The sequence below is a fragment of the Corvus brachyrhynchos genome, unplaced genomic scaffold (assembly GCF_000691975.1).
Source record: "Corvus brachyrhynchos isolate BGI_N302 unplaced genomic scaffold, ASM69197v1 scaffold44, whole genome shotgun sequence".
NCBI classification, from domain to species: domain Eukaryota; kingdom Metazoa; phylum Chordata; class Aves; order Passeriformes; family Corvidae; genus Corvus; species Corvus brachyrhynchos.
In genome coordinates this window covers 8,502,331-8,523,030 of record NW_008238359.1, presented here as the reverse complement: position 1 = coordinate 8,523,030, position 20,700 = coordinate 8,502,331, and the positions used below count along the sequence as shown (strand labels likewise).

The window sequence follows — 20,700 nt, the reverse complement described above, 5'->3', positions numbered from 1 at the left end:
TCTTTACTGTTAATGAACAGTCAGCAGTGCGAGCTTCTCTAGCCATCCAGTGTAGAGGCCACTGACTCATGCCAAATACTCTAGTACTCTTGACTACCTATTGAGAGAGAAACAGCCTGCAGAAACAGCCACTGTCTCCATTCCTGAAACTTTGAATTATTCCAAATCAGTTTTCTCACATTAGTCCCTTGTAATGGATTTGCTTGGCAAGCTTTTGGTTTCTGTGAGAATCTGCCGGAAGCTTCCCCCACATGCGACAGATCCAGTGCCAGCGGACTCCAAGAGAGGCCCACTGCTGGCCAAGGCCAAGCCCAACAGCAACAGTGTAGTGCCTCTGGGGTATTGTATTCAGGAAGAGGGAAAAAAATATAACATGCGAAAGTAATTGCGGTCAGAGACAGAAAGAGTCAAAAACAGCCGAAGGAGAGGAGTGAGAATATGTGACAGGAACAGCCCTGCAGACACCAAGGTCAGTGCAGAAGAAGCGGCAGGAGGTGCTCCAGGCGCCAGAGCAGAGATTCCCCTGCAGCCCCTGGTGCAGCCCCTCATGAGGCAGCTGTGCCCCTGCAGCCCATGGAGGTGCAGGGTGGAGCAGAGATCCAGCTGCAGCCCATTGAAGACCTCATGACAGAGCAGAGGGATGCCCAAGGGAGGCTGTGGTGCTGTGGGAAGCCCACACTGGAATAGGCTCCTGGCCGGACCTGTGGCCCTGTGGAGAGAGGAGCTCACACTGGAGCAGGTTTGCTGGCAGGACTTGTGTCCCCATGGGGAACCCACCGTGGAGCAGCCTGTTCCTGGAAGGACTGCACCCCATGAAGGGACCCACACTGCAGCAGTTCATGAAGAACTGCAGCCCCCGGGAAGGACTCAAGTTGGAGAAGTTTGTGGACGGCTGTTGCCCATGGGAGGGACCCACACTGGAGCAGGGGAAGGACTTCTCCCCCTGAGGAGGAAGCAGTGGCAGAAACAACATGTGATGGACTGACCAAAGCCCCCATTTACAGTCCCCCTGCGCTGCTGTCAGGTAGGAGGTAGAGAATAGGGATTAAAGTTAAGCATAGGAAGGAGGGAGGGATGGGGAAAGGTGTTTTCAAGATTTGTTTTTGTTTGTTCTTATCTCAGCCCATGAACCTTTCACTCTATTTTCTCTCCCCTGTCCAACTGAGGAGGGCAGTGACAGAGTGACTTTGGTGGGCACCTGCTGTCCAGTCAGAGTCAACCCACCACAGCCCTCTTAACCAGGAGAAATTCTTTCTCCCAGAGATGACATTGCAGTCTGTCAGCCAGATGCTGGGGCTAGTTTCAAATTTTATACATGGTAATGTGAAGCAGGAGAGATCCTCCTGTTGGAGTGGAACAAGAATTATCAGCCTAAATACACTCCGCAAGAGGGAGGTAGTACTTTGCTTTGGTTTTAGGTTGGGTTGCTTTATGCTGCTCCTTAAAGGGATAAGGGAAGGAAAAATGTAAAGAAAATTATCACAGAATGTTTTTTCCTCATTTCAGCTGAGTCATGCTAGGTACAACACCAGACATGAATCAATCATCCCCTGAAAAGAGATGTCAAAAAAGACTTCCAAATCCTTCTCATCCTTCCTCATACAGCTCTGACTTAGACCCATGCTGGCAATATTTGCAAATAAGGATTTTTTTAGAGGGAAGGTTATAAGAATCCGTGTGTTTTCTTTACCAAAACCAGTTGCTAGATCCTTTCTTTTATTATCAACTTTTCTGAGCTACCAAGAATTCACTGCATTAAGTTTGCCGACTTTTTTCTTCAGCTCTTTCAATTCTGCAGCCCAGTGGAATAGGGTGCCTCACTGTTATAAATTATCTTGCACTGTACTCCAACCTTTTTATGAATTTTTCATCCCCCTGAGCAGTGTTCAGTTGCCAACCTGTTATCTCCTTTCTCTGGTCCAATTAATTTAGAGGCGATCAATTTAACCCTTGAATAGTTTGAACAGATGCTTGCCTCCCTCCAGCTCCTGTCCATCTTTCTCTGAGAGCTTCTCTGTTGGTGATACATGCTGTGTGCCAGACCACATTGCATATTCAGGGGTAGCATTCTGGAAGAATGGAAGCTCATGGAATGGAAGAAGAATTCATGACAGCATCTCAGATAGCAAATAAGAGTTGTCTTCATTTATGCAAACTTAAGCCAGGGTTAAATTCAACCTGTCCCATGGGATTGACACAAGACTTATACAAAACCAGTGCAATAGGATTCATTTTGCTTAAATAATTTTGTTTACAGAATGGCTTTTCACACATCTTTCTACATATTTGTGTGGCCAAATCCTTGGGGAGAAAGAAGCCAAGACAGTTTTTTTCCTTGAATCATTAAAAAAAACTATGAGGCATTTCATCAAGGGAATGATGCTGGTGAGTTCCTGTGCTCTGCAGCAGAACTTTTGAAGGTATGAACCTGCTGTCAGTACTTAAATGAACAGTGTTCTCAAGCTGAACCTTTCAAAAGGAATTTTAAAGAAGGAATTGGTCCAGAGCCAGAAGAAAAGTAGGAAAAAAGAAAAGAGCCACTGAGCAAAAAAGCAGGATGAGGCTCAGCAGTGGGTAGTATTGTGGGTAGCATTGGAACTGGTGACATTTATACAGCAATAGCATTTAAAGGATGTAGTCAAAGGAAAGGGCACTTCAGACAGGCCTTGTGAGTATGTGAGCAGCTGAGTGATAGAAGAGAGCAGAGTGGTGCACATGGAGTATGAAGGGCAATTACTGAGCTATCTGGTCACAGTTCACCCAGTGCACTGATCAGTACAGAGGAGTAAATTGTTGAACAAAACATCAGCACTCCCAAAGTAGTGGCAATCTTTCAGTAGCTGGTTAAGCACTTGACTGGTTACTACTGGTTACAATCCCTGTCCTGTGCTTGGATCCCATCGTCTAAAATCCTGTTCATTCATAAAGTCACTGTTAAAGATATGGACAGGGAGATGACTTCTCCGTTACCATCTCATTCAAAATAGACTGGACATGGGAAAATTAGTTTAATTGATTTCTGGTTAGTAAAAGAGAAGGATAATGAGAAAAAAGAACTTGAAACACCTTCCCTTCTATCTCTCCCATCTTCCCAGGCTCAACTTCACTCCTGATTTCTCTGCTTCCTTCCCCACAGTGGCACAGGCAGATGGGGAATGGGGGCTGTAGCCTGTTCATCAGACTCTTCTTCATCATCATGTCTCTGCCATTCCCTCCTCAGGGACAGGACTCCTCACACCCTTCCCCTGCTCCAGTGTGGGTCCCTCTCATGGGATGCAGTTCTCCACGAACTTCTCCAACTTGAGTCCTTCTCATGGGACACAGTTCTTCATGAACTGCTGCAGTGTGGGTCCCTTCATGGGGTGCAGTCCTTCCAGGAACAGGCTGCTCCACGGTGGGTTCCCCATGAGGACACAAGTCCTGCCAGCAAACCTGCTCCAGTGTGAGCTCCTCTCTCCACAGGGCCACAGGTCCGGCCAGGAGCCTATTCCAGTGTGGGCTTCCCACAGCACCACAGCCTCCCTTGGGCATCCCTCTGCTCTGTCATGAGGTCTTCAATGGGCTGCAGCTGGATCTCTGCTCCACCCTGCACCTCCATGGGCTGCAGGGGCACAGCTGCCTCATGAGGGGCTGCACCAGGGGCTGCAGGGGAATCTCTGCTCTGGCACCTGGAGCACCTCCTGCTGCTCCTTCTGCACTGACCTTGGGTCTGCAGGGCTTTTCCTGTCACATATTCTCACTCTTCTCCTTTGGCTGCTGTTCAGCATTCATTAACTTTTCTTCAGTATTTTATCACCACCATTGCTCAGCTTGCTCAGTGGCAGGTGTGTCTTGGAGCTAGCTGGCATTGGCTCTGTCGGATATGGGGGAAGCTTCTGGCAGATTCTCACAGAAACCACCTCTGTAGATCCTCTGCTACCAAAAGCTTGCCATGCAAACCCAATACACCCACACAGACACAGATATGTGCATATCTGTTTGATTAGGTTCTGAGGAAGTTCCTTCGACTGTCTGATTTTGCTGTAGGACTCTATTTTGGGTATTGCATCTTCATTTTCAGTAGTTACTCACTTCTACACATACTCTAAGTATGTGACAGCTGCTGTGTTCACTGGCCTCAGTAAAATTCAATATAAGCTATGTCATTATTTTCTATTTGTGTTGCATTTAGGCCTAATAACACAAAGCTTGGGCCTGATACAGTCAGGCACTGGAAAAACATTTAATACTGTTCTTACATCCTAACAGGGTGCAACAACAACAAAAAAAATACTGTAATTTGAAGAGATGGGCCACTTAAAATACGGGAATCAGGAGAGTTGAGAAAGATACAGCAGCAGAGGGCAGAGATTAATGGCTAAATTTTCACAAGATTGTAAATTCTCTCTTTGGGACCTGAAGGAAGTGGCAGGGCTATTTAAAACTATTGAGAACCAGCTGCCTTATAAATTAAACTTTAAGTGACATATTAACATCTATCCAGAAATCAGTAGTCAACTGAGGAGCTGAATTCAGATTTTCTGACTCCTAGACAAATACCAACCTACAAATCCTCTGGGCAGAATCTAAGTCCCTGGAAAAACTCATATTATCTTTAATGGGAAAGTTTCCATTCTCAGTTTCCCCCCATATCTGACACAATACATCACAAATATCCCAGGTATAATGTATACAAGATGGGAAAAAGGATCTTTCTTGGGAGTCATCCTATGCCTTACAGTGCAAAATCCCTCGCAATGAGAGCACTGTTGTGGTGAACCACTCCCATTCAAATTAACACAATATGAACTTTAAAGTTTTTTCTGCCTCCTCGCCTGTGTTTCTGTGTGTCCATCAGGAAGCCACAGAAAGCATACAGGTGACATTCTCAACAAAAGCAAGATACCAAACTACTTAATCTTACAGTTTTTACTTGCCTCTGTTGGGGAATATGGTTTGTTCTGGATAGTGCACAATAGTTCTGTTGTTTGTCAAAAAGCTGAGAAATTTCTTTAGATAAAGAATAAAATTGATTCACTGGCAAAAAGGAGTTTTACTTCTCCAGCCCAGAAAACTTCAAAATGTCATATTTTGCTGAGAGAAGAATATGACAAAGAGGAAAACTGAATAAAAACTAAATATAGGACATCTTTGTCATGAAGATAAGAAAGAAAAAGAACTTTCCTTAAAGGAAAAGCAGGAAGACAAGAAAGAACCTTCGCCTTCTTTCCCCAAAAGCTTCTAACATTTTGGAAATGTGCTGAAACAAAACAGTTTCTTGATAGTTTGTAATAAACTTTTAAAACATCTTTTTCTGGTACAGGAAATATTCTTATCACCCAATGCTTCCAGTCAAGACTTCTCTAGTCTTGCCCAGCCTCCCATTACCTTCAAGTGTTGCACACCTTCCTATCCCAGGTTAGGCATTGTACATGCTCTAAAACAACCTCTCTGCACATTTGGATTTTAACCTTTTTTATTCTGCCTCAAATTACCACTGTTGCCAACATTTATTATGATTTCCTCTGAAGACATCAGGTAAGCCTGAACTGGGATTTTAAAATGATGTAGATTGTTGGGATTTAGTGATCTGAGTGTGCTAATTTCAACTCACAGTCCTTAAAATTTTAACTCTCCTTGTGGACTATTTTCTTCCTGACGAAGGCGTTCTGCAATTGCCAGGACAGCCTTCATCATCATCCCAGCCAGTAATAAGAAAAGTTTGAACATCATTATTTCATTGGCCTCTGGTATCTTATGTTTTATTTCTGGGAGATTATTGATGTCTTCAAGTTGCAGTCATTTCTCATAGGCAATTCAAACTTTCAAATTAAATAGTACTATACTTATGGCAAAGTGACAATCATAGTATTTTTAGTGGTTTTGGATATGAAATCTTACACTGTTATGATGATCTTATGTTAAAGCCTAATTAATATTCCTCTGATAAATTATTCTTAAATTTCAAATAAATTAATTCACAATAAAAATTCATTTAACTGCACCTAAAACTGAAAACAAGGAAACAATAAACAGGGAATAATAATAATTTTTTTAAAAGCAGCAGCTATCCATTTAACTGTATTGGTTTTATAGTTCATTGGTCATTATATGATCTTCACTCTTGAAACATCTCAGATCTGACTTGTGCATTCGCAGAGATTTTTCTCTTTTGAGGTAAATATCTAGAGCAATTGCCAGAGGGGAGCTTCTACTACTGTCTTTATGGAAGTTTGTACAAATGAGCTGCACCTTTGTCTTTCTATTGTGATTAGCTGAGATGGTGTCCCAGAGAATCTGCACCATCTTGGGCATCCTCAGGATGTCCTTGGGGCAGGGACCAAGCTCACTTCTAGAGGACAAACAAAAGAGGACATGGGATATTGTTCTGTACTGTGAATTAGGAGTTGCAAGAAGTGGTTGGGTGACTTTCTACCCACTCTTTGAGCCTCAGGGTCCTTTTTGTAGGACATCTGACACGGTAGCTTTTGCCCAGGGAAGAACAGGGTTGTAGCTTGCACTGGCATCCGGAGGTGCTGAAACCCACTGGTTTCAGTGGGTGGGACATGCTGCTGTGCCATTTGGTGCCAGTGCCCTTAATGCTGACTACTCTGTTCTTTCACCAGCATTCTGCTTTCGCTGTGCATTTTCTCCACTTTGCTGCTTCCTTTTTTGCTCTGTCCCTTTTTTTTGCAGCAGGGCTCACATTCAGCTACCACTGCAGAAGGTACCAAGAGACACTCAAGCTCATGAAAGCTCAAGAGTCTCCAGTAAATGTTTATTGCCTTACATATCATGCACATAATTATACATGATGGTGTACATAACCATTTATTTTCACCTTATCAAATCAATTTGCCATGTAAACCTGAACTATAGTATAGTGCTAATTAAATAGGAAAAATACTTAAAAGGGGATTTCAGGACAAACAAACAAACAAACCCCCCCCAACCACACAGAAGGGTGCAATGTATGTCACTTATTTTCTCTTATGGGCAGTGCAGATATCTAGACTTAAGCTGTCACCTTACACATGATTATTTATCAATGTTGTCTTGAACCATGCTAAGTATATTCATGACTCTCCATAATACATACAGAAAATGTGTGTATCATTACAGAAGAGACAATATGAATGGCTAATTCACTGACCATTTCTTTCTAGAAATCTATGTTCAGACTACCTTTTCATAGAGGAGGTAAAGGATGTATATTACAAAACACACCTGTCTGCTTAGCATGGTGACAAATGCCTGGCATGTGTTTAAAGAGGAGATTGGGAAGATGATTCAGTGATCAGTGTTGGGGAAGATGAAATAGGAAGGCCTGGTGGATATGATTGCCTGACAAAAGATTTTGGGAATATGAAAACTACAGGCAACATCGAAATGAAAGCCACTTTTGAAATACCAAGTCTTAGTTACTGAACAACTAGAAAACAATGGTATGGCCGACTGAAGGTAATCCCCTCTTGATGGAACAATACCCTCTGCTTGCAAGCGGTCCAAGGGTCAGAGCAGACCCTACTAGCTCAGCAGAAGGGGTCCAAAGAGTAGTTTTTAGAAGTTAAGATGTAACACTCTATGGTAATATAAGAACTCTTATAGGCTGTATGTAAATGCTATAGGATTTGTATCTTGTATTAGATTGGTTAGTGACAATTAGAATATTCAGTACAGAAGATGATTTATTGTATTGTAACCAGGACTTCAGACACTTCCACTTCTATTCACTTCCACTTCATTCCTTTCCTTCCTTACTTCCACTCTTGCTCTTACACCCTCTCTCCCTCTCTCACCTGCTTACTCTCTTGGGCCTGCTCAGAGCTGAGTCTGGCAGCTCTGAGCAGTGCCCTTATACCCACGCCTCTTACAATAAACCGACTGTGTCCCAAGACCTGCCTATAGAGATCTCTCGTCTCCCCCCGTCACCGTCTCCGTCTCCGTCCCAACCGAACCCGTCCAGAACCTACAGATCAGAAAAGTGAACTGCAATGAGATTTAATAGTTCTATACTGAGGATTCCCAAGGGATGTTTTAAGATCTAAATGTCAACTCTATACCTGCAGTGGACATCCCTGAAAGCTGGGCATTAGTCCTTTGATGCCACTACAGTTACTGGGCAACCATAAGTGTTGCCATGAAAGTGAAAAATGGGTAAGCAAATCAATTTAATTTTTAATTACATTCTCTTGAGACAGACACATTTGCTTCACTTTTATTAATAACATTGCTAAAAATATATGTGTCCTGCAACATCTTTTCATGTGAGGATGATGGACCTAACGTATACGTTTCCTCTCTAAATTCTCTCCTGCATTGCAATCAACATCAGGGGTTTTATTTACATTTCCATGGCTTTTTCATTTTCACACTTGCTCACTAACTTAGTCAATTAGTGCGTGTCATTATACACCAAGGCCAAGGAGATACTCTTTTTAAATGCAACATAGAAAATCATTAACCCTCTTACTTTTCTTGTTACAGTTCAAATTTCCACATATTTTCATTGCACATGCAGTTAGACAGCAATAAGTTTCCCAAGGAAAAGTTGAGCTATGGCATGTGGCCAAGCTAATTGTTTAGCTGAATACAGGAACAAGATGAACAAGCCAAGTAATCATCCTAGAACACAGTGGTCCCAAAGAGAGCTCTGTGTTTACAGGGACCTGCATCTTCCAAAGTTAATTTGGAAAGGTTTCCTATTGCGTATTTCAATAGAAAACAAAATGCAGTTTCTAATTTACTTTTCCTGAATAAGAGCCTTAAAATGTTGACAAGTGCTGTAAACGTCATCTGCTTGGGATGTGCCCTGTATACAGTGATAATACGGGAAATTTCTTGCAGAAAATTCTAATATCTTCAACATTAATCCAAAATCAATGGAGCTCCCTCTGCAGAACTGGGTGGTTTGAGTTTGTTTTTTTTTTTTTTTTGTCCACCCAAAATGTGATATTGTGTCAATTTTTTTTTCTAATTAAACAATACTGGAGAAAAGACAGAAGTAGCAAGATAATTGGCACACACCCCAGTGTGAGCATAGGCATTCAATTTACTAACCAGCCCATCACACTTAGGTCTTAGGAAATAACTCATTGCTTCCAAAGAAGTTCAGATTTTTTTTTTCCTGTAAATCTCAGATGTGGAAAATCTGCATGAGAATTTCACAACGTTATATTGCCAAGCACCTGGAAAATAGATAACTCTTCTACACAAATTTCTCTTCTTAGATAAGGCTGGGCTCATAGCATGGTACACAGAGTGATGGGCCAAACTTTGCAGCCTTCTTAAATATGTCTGACTCTCCTATTCTTTTAAAACTTCATCACTGGTAAAGCAAAAAAACTTCTTGCAACCGTCTTCCCTCCCTGACAATTACTCCAGCCCTCTGATGCATTCACCTCTCTTCTCTGTGGGGATTTTGCTGTGTCTCTGTCACTGTGCGTATTCCACATATTTATGGCATTCTGTTTCCTACTTCAGATAGCTTTCATTCTGCGGAATATAGATCTTATATAAATATATAAATATATAAATATATACCTATAAAGTATATTTTCCTCCATTATCTCTAACTGTGTCATTTTTAGACATAAAAAATATGTCACAGGTGCAGGGTATGATATTTGCTTGAAACTGGGCCAACCAGTGTGCTAGGCAGATGGAGCTCAAGTTTTGTCACTGGTAGGCTTTTTTTACTTTTTCTTAAAGACTTTGCAGGTGTAAATGAGGTCTCAATTTTAATAGTAATCCTGAAGGGATTTGGGTTAAAATATGATGTGATCACATATGAGAACAGAACTTGGTCTGCTGTCTTCAGTGGCTTTAAGGAAAGAAAGAAATTGGTGCCTATTGCTCAGGTTGGCACTTAAAAGAATAAGAAACATTGCCAATAACACATTTGGCCTGAGGATATGACAGTTCTTCAGAAACACTGATAATTAGTCTCATGGTACTCTTCTGTGTAGTTCGTACAAGCTTCTGTTATTCTTATTTTACAAAATACAGGGAAACACAGAGGGTTAACCTGTCACTCCAAGAGCCTTCAAATCAGTGGCAGAAATACAAATGGCATTGCCCTCACCCTTGCCTAATGTCAGATCCCATTGCAGGAATTAAAACCTGAGATTTTGAGTGGTTTAGAGCATGAGTGTGACAGTGTCATCATTCCAAGAGTCCTGTTGAAAACAAAGGGAATACCAAGAATAGTATCAGCAAAGAACAAACCTAATACCTTCTGATTTTTTTGCCTCAAGAAGCCATGTTCTGTTTCCTGTGAAGTCTGAACAAGATTTTTAGGAAAATCATTCAGTGCAGGTCAGCACTGTATTATTTATTAATGTACTCACCATATGGAAGGATGAAGTCAAAGAAGTAACAGTATTCTCTAGGTTTGGCCTGAAAATTCCCCTTTCAAACAAACAAAACAAAACAAAAAAGCATCCCCAAAATAAATTAAAAGAACATAAAGCAACAGCAATAAGGTACTCTAGGGGAAGTTTTATAAGCCCATTACCATACACGCTTCAAGGCCTTAAGGGGAAAAAGACCTTGTTGATGTGCTTGGAATAGCTATGGAAAATATGCCCACTTGTGCTTTACTGCGTAATTAAATGCTCTATAAATTGTTGATGTACCACGATGGCACACGAGAGAATAGAAAAAAAGAGTATTACATGGAACCATTGCTTCAAACCAGTTGTCTCCTTCCTCAGATTAGCTGACGTTTTCACCTCCTAAAAGGAAGCTAAATGATGTATGAATGAGAGAAGGCGCAGACAGCCAAAAGCATTACAGTTAGAATTTCGCTGCTGTGTTTTTTAAAGCATAAAATTGCCATGGATAGTGCAGCTTGGGGGGAAAAGTTTATTTCTGAAACTCAGTCTCAATGAAAGGATATTTTGAAGTCAAAGATGTCACAGTCTTATCCTGAAATTTATTTTTTTCCATCTCTCCTTCTGCTGAAAATCATTTGACTTCTGAGAAATACAGGGATGGGCAAAAAAGAACAGTGAGTTACTCTCATTTGCACTCAGAAAACTTTCATCGTAAAGGATTTGCTAGAGCATATCTTGCTGCCTTCCACAGGATACAATCAGAATTGTCCACTCATTATTTGTGGCCTCTGACATAAGTAGTCAAGAGATTCAAATCACCATGAGAATTTTTTGCCTCACGTTTGTCATAGAAAAGCTTAATTTTTTATATCATTTTTTCAAAAGGAAATAAAAATGAAACATTTCTTTTCAGATTGCTTTTCGCTAAAGTGTCCTTCCAATGGCTAAATACAATAGTATTGTTTCCTGAAGCACTGACTTTTGAATCACAGACAATGGAATGCATTTCTCTGTAGCACATTTCCCCTGGGGATCTCTGTTACCAGGGATCTGTTTTGTTTACTTCTGGATATGGGTCTCTGGAGACTCATAGATAACGTGTTGATTATTGTCTGACTGTCTATGAGGTTTTTCAAGGACACTGGGATATTTTGATAGTAGTCCAGAGAATACGGTCAGGCAAGGCAATGAAGACTGATGAAGTGCTTATGCATTGCCTTGCTGAAAGAAAAGTATTATTAAAATTGAAAAGACTTGGAACAATCATTCTAACAATAATTTACCTGTGCCCTATGAAACAAACAAATATGTACGTGCCAATATTGTGAATTTCATAATGTGTTATTTTGATGATGCATATCGAAATGAGAAGTCGACATTTCCAAATGCATTCAGTGAAAAACAATCAAAAAACCACACCAACACACACACACACAGACAAAACACACAGACAAAGAAAGACAGGGTAACTTTGTCTTGTTTTTTATAAACCACATGTGGAAAGGATGGAATTTCCCTAAACTGTTCAGATCTTTCTGTGTTTTATTCCTCTCTGTAACAGATGCTGACCGTACACTTCGCAGGGGACAGACACTTGGCTTTCAGCACTGGAAGCATGGGGACTTATCCTGGTCTCATAAACACTTTTGAAAACTTACTGTGCTTGCCGTGGCCATCTGTCAGTGATACCCAAAACATTCTTTCTGTTCAGATATTTTTTTAAATCCCATCCTTTTCTGAAAAGAAATAACCACCATCTGCCTTTGTTTTCTGACAAAACCAAAATTGACAAAGTATAGGACATAGTAAAAAGTGGAGAGTCCTTCCAGATGTCAGATTGTAAGAATTTCATTTTGGGGACAGAGAGGAAATTTGAAATGAAAAGCTAAAAAAAAAAAAAAAAAAAAAAATCCCAGCATTTATTTGTTGTAATTCTAACACTCCCTCCGTGTTTTTAACAGTGATTTGGAAGAAAGAGGGGTGATCCACGTTCTTCAGGTGAGTTTGTAACAGGATTACTGCAGTGCCAAGTGTTCAAAGCCCAAACAGAAGAGGAAGGGAGTGAGGACTGCTGCAGTGCTGAGCAGCCAAACAGTTTCATGGATCAGTAGTTCATTCAGCACAAAAAAAGCACGAAGAAGATAAGCAGAGATGAAACTGAGATAATAGTGGTTTTCCCCAGGTATGTGATGAGGAAAATGAATTATCCTGAAGATATTTTCAGGGATGAAAGGGGGGACAAAGCAGTGGAGATAACATCCTGACTGGAGTTTGATCCAAGGGTGAGGGCTGAAAGAGGGCAGAGCCTTAGTTTCTAGATTCAGGAGACTGCAGGCAGCAAGCCTGAGATGAACTTTCAATAACACCCATGCAGGCTTTGAGTGGTCAGAGGGTAAAATAGTGACCTGTTCTTGATTAAGGAGAGCTGAGAAATTTTACAGTATCAAGTCATGCACGACCTCATGGATGAAGTGCCTGGCCTTTTCCTTGGGTTAATTCATAGTAAATATTTTGGTAGTATTTTAAACATTCTCATTCCTGTGTGTGGCTATTCACTCCCGTGTTTTACTATTCATGGCATCATTTCATGCCATGAATAGTAAAAACATCCCTTGGATATGATAAATCCATTTGAGGGCTATTTCTTGCAGCACTTTGTGCACAGTTTTCCCTGACTTCATAGTTTGCAAAAGAGGGTTGTTGTGAATTGGTTCACTAATAGTTTCACAATGTCATTGGCAGGACAACCAGGTGTGGGTCAAGAACTATAAAGCGGTGTTGAGTTAGTGTAGTTTTGTTAGTACTAAGCTGAAAGTAAGTCACAAAGAGTAGATCAAAGGCTTTACTGGACACTTAAACGGATGAAAATACAAGTTTAGGTGATGTCTCTCCAATAGGAAGTCTGAAGATTAGTAATGAACTTAAAACTCAGCAAACAGCAAATTATTTATTATAGCAAGAGTTTATTGTGCCTATCTCTTTGCTGAGTCTTGCCTTTAGCTGCCTAGTGGAGTTTTCTGGGTAAGAGATAAAAGTGAAGGGAAATAACTCACTCCTAATGAGCTACAGGTAATTGCAGAAATAAGTGATTACCATGAGATGACTTCTTACTGGAGAAGTACAGAATTTTGTCCTTCTTGACAGATCAGAAGACTGAAGTCAGTCCAGAATATCTTTTAGACTCCTAAACTTTAACTGACTTCACTGGAAGTATGTGTGGGAGAGCTGAAATTAGATGACAAACACTTATTCAGTTCCTGACTTAACAGTTTAAAGGAATGATTTTACTTCTTGTTTGGAGAAGGTGATTTCATAGAGACTTCTCTTTCATGGCTTTCACCACACTCTCAGAAGCAGCTCCTATATAAGCATATACTTGTTCCTTAGACGAAGAGGCAAAGCTAGATTAAGCCTGGGAACTTTGTGTAAAGCTATGATCCGCCAAATCATGTCTTCTTGTGACAGAAAACCCTCAGGCCCTGGGCTCTTTAGGTGATCTTGGATGTGTTCTACAGCCCTGACAGTTTTAGGGTGTGTTGTGTTCTCTGTACTGTTGCTCCTGACCACAAGATGAGTTTAGTCCCTTGCCTGCCCTGTGCCTGCATCCTTATTTGCTCCTGGGGTGGATGCTCAGGAAAAGCCACCTGTTGTCAGAATAACTCCTTTGGGAGACCCATGGTGACAAAAAACAGCAGACATAGTGATGGGGGTAGATGAATTGCCCTGATGGGCTCAGGTATTCCCAGGATGTGAGGGGATGCTGTTTTTTAAACCATACATATGAGGAGCAGAGTTCAGGATGCAAAAGTGAGTAATCATGAGATCGTATGAACTCATATCATATTTCTTTTTCTCTAGGGCCATGGATCATTTGCTATGAGATTGAACTGGGGTCAGATGAAGAATTTGCACTAACCCAGCACTCCAGCTGTCTTGAGCAGTGCTTGAGTTGCTCAGAACCATAAAATGTAGTGAGCCATAGAAAATACAACTAACACTGAGAGCCAGAAACAAAATATATCAATAAAAACATATGACTTTGAGAAATGATTTCTTGCCCTGGTTCTGAAAACCCAACACCTACCCTTAAAAGAGGCTTTACACACACAATTCATACACTTTGCCAATATAAAAGTTATTAAGAAGGAAAGGGCAGCCAAAATTGGGGTTGCGGGTTTAGGTGTTGTTTTTTTTCCAGAAAATCTAATCCCAGAGTGAGGACAAAAATGTTTCAAATATTAAGGAAGGAAGAAATGAATGCATTAAGCTGTAGGAAATTTGGACATAAATATCTTGGCTCATATGTAGCATTCATCTGCATTGGATCCAAGTTTCTGTAGCCTCAACTGGAACTGGAACACTACAAAGATGTGAAGCTTCAATATGACCGTATGCTTTGGGATAATCGCTGGCATCATGTGCAGGGCTGCAGCCTTCTTCAGTCCAGGAAAAACCAAAAGCTTTTTTATATTATTTATTTTATTTATATTATTTTTTATATTTATTTTATATTATTTTATAACTAGCCAGTGGCCTAACTCATTCCCCTCCCTCAGTGGGGGTCCTTGCATTTGGCTGTCATGAACTTTTACAACATAATTTGAAAATCAAGCATGAAAAGGGTTAGAAAAAGCAGTCAGACATGTAAGTCAGATAAGACTGATCTAGAGTATAAAGAATTATATAATATTTGCTTGTCCTGTGGTGACTGTGATTTTAAGAAGACTTTAATTGGTTAAGACCTCTTTAACTGCTGAATAAGCAAAGAACAAAAATATTATCTCTTCCCACAAGAGTGAACATCTGTAGCCTGCACACCTTAAATTCTTTACTTATTGTGAGGTAGATGTTTTTAAAAATTACACAGGTATTTCAGATGTCTCTTAATTTTTCTGATTAAATGAATAATCTATTGCAAGTCATCTCATAAATTATTTTATCTTGCAAGATTTCCTACATCCTTCACCTTTCCTTTCTGGGCACATACATCAAGAAAAACAGTACTGAATACCTGTAATTTGGGCTAGAATTAGCTTGTCTGATATGCTGCAGAAATATGCTTTAGATAAGGGAAAAATATTTAAGAATTAATTCTAGGTTTCTGTATATGTGGGATTTACTCTCCATGCTGCCCTAAGCATTGAGGTAGGAAAACTCAAAGAATGGTAATTTTTAAGAAAGTCTACATTGAAAACACAATTTTTATTTCAATCACTGTACTGCTCCAGATATAATCAGCATTAAAATTCTTTCCTGTAATGTGGCTAGTTTTATAGTTAAAATAATCAGGAAAATGCATATATATAATAAGAAGGAATAAATAAGAGTAGGGGAAAACTGCTGCGGCTGTACTGCTGTCAGGACATAGCCATAGAAATTTCACAGGTAGTTATTACTGCATTTTACATTCTGTTGGAATGAGATAGTTTTGAAATTATAATGATGCTCAGATAGTAAAACTGAGTAGAGCTCCAGCATTTATGAAGCAGGTAGTAATCTTCTCTTCACTCTGATGGTGTTTGCAAAGTTGATCAACCCTCCCAGAACAAATCACTGGGAATAACCTGGATTTCACATTGGTTCATTTTCAGCGCAGCCACCACTCTGGATGGTGCAATCAGAGGAGCAAAGGATAAAGAAGGGATAGGGAGTGCGTAGGGCAGAGGAAATTTCAGAAGAAATGTATATAAAACAAGAATTTATTGCTATTATTAATAATCTAATCCAATAAGCAAATAACAGTTCAGACCTAATAATTATGTAAGAAAGGAGAAGAATACTTCAATGCAGAAAAAGTTTCAGCAATAATATAATAATGATAGCTATACAGTTACAATTATTATTCTCTCCCTGTTTAATTTCTAGACCCCTTCTGCCTCACTCTTTCTCTGCTCCTCTGAGTCCTAAGGTTGATGGTTTCGTTTTGGTGATTGGTGGTGATGAAGAAGCTCTGGCCCACTGCCAACATCTGGAAGTACATGATGTTCATGGTGGTGTTTTCCTCTCCCTCTTATCAAGACACACGTGGGGCCACATTTATGTATTTCCTAACATATATTTACACCTTACTCTTTTTTCATTGCTCTGCCACTCCACATTGCATCTGAATATACGATATATGGTGCATTTTACATGTGTTAGAAGTACTCGCTCTTTGTTCTCTCTGTTACCCCTAAAGCCAGGTTTGGCTGGCTCCAGCTTGTCTACCTTGTGCAGGTTGCAGTGGTCAAGGAAAGCTCAGCTAGGGCAAGCCCTTCCTCTGAGACCTAAAGAGCTCAGTACAAAGGCTGTGGCTTCTTAGTGACAATGGCAATACTCTATTACAGGTTTGCATGGTAATAACCTGCCCATTTTCTGCAGTCCATTTCCCTTGTGCAACAGCCAGCTGTTGCAGTAGGGATGTTTGAAGGCACATCCTGCCCACCCTTTTAGTATCCCCCTATGGGTCTGTTGTGAATTTTCTTTATAAGAAACCTTTCTGTCAGACATTATTCCAGGGAAGAAAAAGTCTTTCAGAGAAAGTTGACTTAAACCAGCCTTTATTTTTGTTCTTTAGATCTCCCAAACTAACTGTGTGCTCCATCTCTTAAGGAACAACTGGAAAAAAAGGAAGAAAGTGAATTCACTATGTTTGTCACATATGATAAGATCCATAGAAAGGACAATATCTTCTTCTAAAATGTCTGTAGGAGACCAAGCACAAGAAGGTGCTCATGTGGTTGGAATCTCATCCAAATTAGTTGGCAGGGGAACACTAATAAATCAGATTAGACAGGTAAACCTACTGTTTCTATAATTTTTAATTAAATTAGCTTTCTTTCTCTCTGTTGAAGATATTCCAAGGTGTCCAGTGGTGAGTCACTTCATCTCAACCACCCACCCAAAGAAGAGGAAAGATAAAATGCAGATGAAAGGGAGCACAGCTCACAAAGGGCCTGCGAGTATTGAGAAGGGTTTATGTGATAAATCCTTGTAAATATAACTTTATCATAGAATCATTCTCATAGAATAATTTAATTTGGAAAAAAAAAATCATCAAGTTCAACTGTAAAATTATGCTGAGTTTTATTATTTTATTATGTCCCTGGTCCTCTGCCAGGCAAGCCTATGCTAATTCCAGCACTGGAATCTTGCTCCTGAGCTTCCAGCAGAGCCGGGCTGTTCCTGGTGGTGTGGGCACCGGGGCTGGCCATGCACACACACACGGGGCAGGGGGCCCCACCCCACCCACATACAGCTTTCCCTGTTCTCCCACCACTTCCCCACATGGTTGTTCGGAGCCAGCCAGCCATTCCTCCGGTGTCCTGCAGCAGCTCAGTACTGCCAGTTTTACCTAAATAACTTAGTGTCCCAACTTGACTTGAGTGTTTTCTTAAGGACGGTTTAGAAAAAACCACAGGGTTGTCTACAGGCAGAAAGGGACCCAAATCAGGAAAGTGTCTTGTGGTAGTGACACTTGCTCTCCAAGATGTGTTTTTCTTGTACACTGGTGGAAGGAAAGTGCTGTGAGACTGTGACCTGGCCCTGAGGAGGTTTGTAACCACCCTCTCTGCCAGCTTCTGTGAGCTTCTCTTCTTGGGACTGTTTGTGGCTGAAAGGCAATTGCAGTATTTATCCCACCAGCAGCATTAGGGAGCTAATGTTCTTTGAGCTTCAAACCATGGAGATAAGCGCATGATGGAAGTTCCTTTGCAAACAGAAGTTGTTGGAAGAGACAAGATGTAATTAGCAGATAAAGGGTTGCATAAAGGAGTATGCAACAGGCTATGTCCTGAGAGCAAGCATCTCCCAATGTTTGTGCATCCCAGGGAGGCTCAGAATATTTTGCACAATTATTATGATCAGATAATTCAAAAGCCTGGGAAGGAATGTGAATAAAGAGTGCAGATAAAATCACCCAGGGACTAATACACAAGAACAGATACTCTATTGGTATGCAAGTGGTGAAAAATACTAAACAGATATATTAGTTTTGTCTACAGTGAAGAAAAATATCAAAGCTGATGTTGTGCTCTTTATGAGCTTGGTACTCTGTGGCTGGTCCCAGTAGAACTTAGGGTGCAAATTTCAGAAGGAAATGCATTTCTGGAATGAGGTGAAGAAGGATTATAAGGGATAAAAGAGCAAAGAATCATAGAAATGATTACTTCTGATGCTCTGAGAATAATAAATAAATTCTCTGATTAAAAGTGTAGAGTAATTCCAGTGCACAGAACTAGTCTGTTCATCAAGCAGATAAAATCTAATAATAATCAGTAACAGACTCAGGTGATGCCTGGGAGCAAATCCTGCTGCTTTCTTTGAGCTATACCAGTGAATACTGGCAAACACTGGTGATGGGATGAACTGTTACAATCAGGGAACATTACATACAGTTGGATTGTGAGAGCAGATTTTTTTTTGCCACATGCTAAATATGAAAGCTCCTGTGTTCTTCTACAATACCCAGTGACTATGCTGGAGGTTTGATAGCAATATCCTGTTACTTGCACATCTAAATGCTTTCAAGTTGTGGTAATGACCAGTGTGCTAACAATCAGGTGGAACGGCCTGTGCCATTTCTATTTCTAAGTGTCTATTTCCCTGCAACAAGCCAATTACTTGCAGCAGAGAACCACCACGTGACCCACACAAATCATCAGGAGGCATTAAGAGTAACTGGGATTTTCACTTGTTATTTCAATTAGCACTCTTAATTCTGAATGCTGGCTGTCCAGTGTGCTGGGATAGCATCAAACACAGCATTTGCAAAGATGTGCTTTAGACTAGGCTGCGTGAATGAAATGCAATATTGAATGAATGGAATTGCCTCCAGTCTGGATAATTATCGTCGCACTGTTTATGGCATTCAGTGAAGCAAGACGATATTTGGGTGACACTTTGGCTCTGGCAGGGTATCTCTAGGGGACACAGAGTAACAGCCAGTGCAGCGGGATGTGTTTCTCTATACTGCTTGCTGATACAATCCCTGTAAGTGAGTCTATTACATCCACTAGAACAACTTCTACTCATGTAACTGGTGAAGGATTAATCCATGCAAGGAAAAGACTCTGTGGTCTTGCCTCTTCTTCAAGCTTTTGAGAAGCTAGCATCCCAAGTCCATGCCTTCTTTGGAGGCACAAAAGAATACTTCACAGTTAAGGGCTCTGACTTTTACCTATGTAGTCAAAATCTGGTTCCTGATTATTTCTGAATGTTAATTGTTCCTTGATGCTAAATTACTAAGGAATTATTTTATAACCAACCAGTGGCCTAACTCATTCCCCTCCCTCAGTGGGGGTCCTTGCATTTGGCTGTCACGAACTTCTACCATATAATTTGAGAATCAAGCATGAAAAGGGTTAGAAAAAGCAGTCAGACATATTTTCCCCATTAACAGGATTTAGCAGTTAGATAGTAAAGCAATCAAGACTAATCTTTCATTTATATTATTATAGTCTTTACAATGACCTTTTAGGTGAAAAAAAAAAATCAGTGCATATGTTGGGTATTAGCATTTCTCTAAAGTTATTTTCTCTCCTTGCAGTTTTCTTCCTCCTGCTTTCCACTGTTTTTCCTGATAGAAGAGGAAATGCAAAATCATTCCTTAAAATGGCCTTCTCCTCAGAAAATTATTTGTTTTCTCTTTGTTTATGCATATATAATGAACAGCCCCCTCCTGCTCGTGATAGAGGGCTCAAGGTTTTTGCCTCTGAAGTAAGGTATTTTAGTGCCAAGAGAGTAAGTAGATTTTTAAAACGGCTGGGAATTTGGGGTGCTGAATTCCCTTGAAAATCTGACTTTAGTGTTTCTATAAAAGTGTTTATGGCCCCAGTTGAGGCTCAGCTTATTTTTTGAGTTCTTGCCAACTGCTAGAATGGAGCCATTGAAAACTCATTTTCTAAATTAGCACTTTTAAAGGCTGCCCAAACCAACAGGAATTTTGTCTCTGTTATTGATTTATTTAAAATGAACTTAATGAGTCTAAGTGTGGTGTTCAAAGGTAGTTATTAATTAGCTAAAGTTTTAACATAAAATGATCAATGGATTGAAGAGGACAGAAATACAGTTAACTATTGATTGCTGGGATTAGGATATGGTAAACCATGGGAGACTTCCAGTCTGCCTCCTATTCAAAAGCCTGCCCTTGGTTTAGAGGAAACAGGAACAGATTATCTCTAGAACACTGTATGCCGATGGGAAAACACAGTCTCCTGGGAACCAGCAATACGTCAGTTTTGTTATTTATTAATTTTTTTCATCTGGGCTAACATTCTTCATTATTACAGTACATACGTCTTCAGACTTTCTCAAAAAGAGGAAGTCTCAGGCTGACTGAAACGCTGCGATTTTGATACTCCAGGCTGTGTTACCCCAGCTACCCCGCTCCCCGCCGGAGCCGGCC

General features: G+C 40.5%; 1 long non-coding RNA gene across 2 annotated transcripts; it reads left to right on the top strand.

Annotated features, from left to right (window-relative positions):
* The first annotated feature begins 895 nt into the window (after positions 1-895).
* On the top strand, positions 896-14,366 carry LOC108447083. Of its 2 annotated transcripts, none has more exons than XR_001862478.1 (3): positions 896-1,024; positions 12,278-12,314; positions 14,175-14,366. It is a non-coding gene; the product is annotated as an uncharacterized LOC108447083 (long non-coding RNA). The 2 variants fall into 2 exon arrangements; XR_001862479.1 differs by lacking the exon at positions 896-1,024 and adding an exon at positions 7,767-8,136.
* Positions 14,367-20,700: the final 6,334 nt, after the last annotated feature.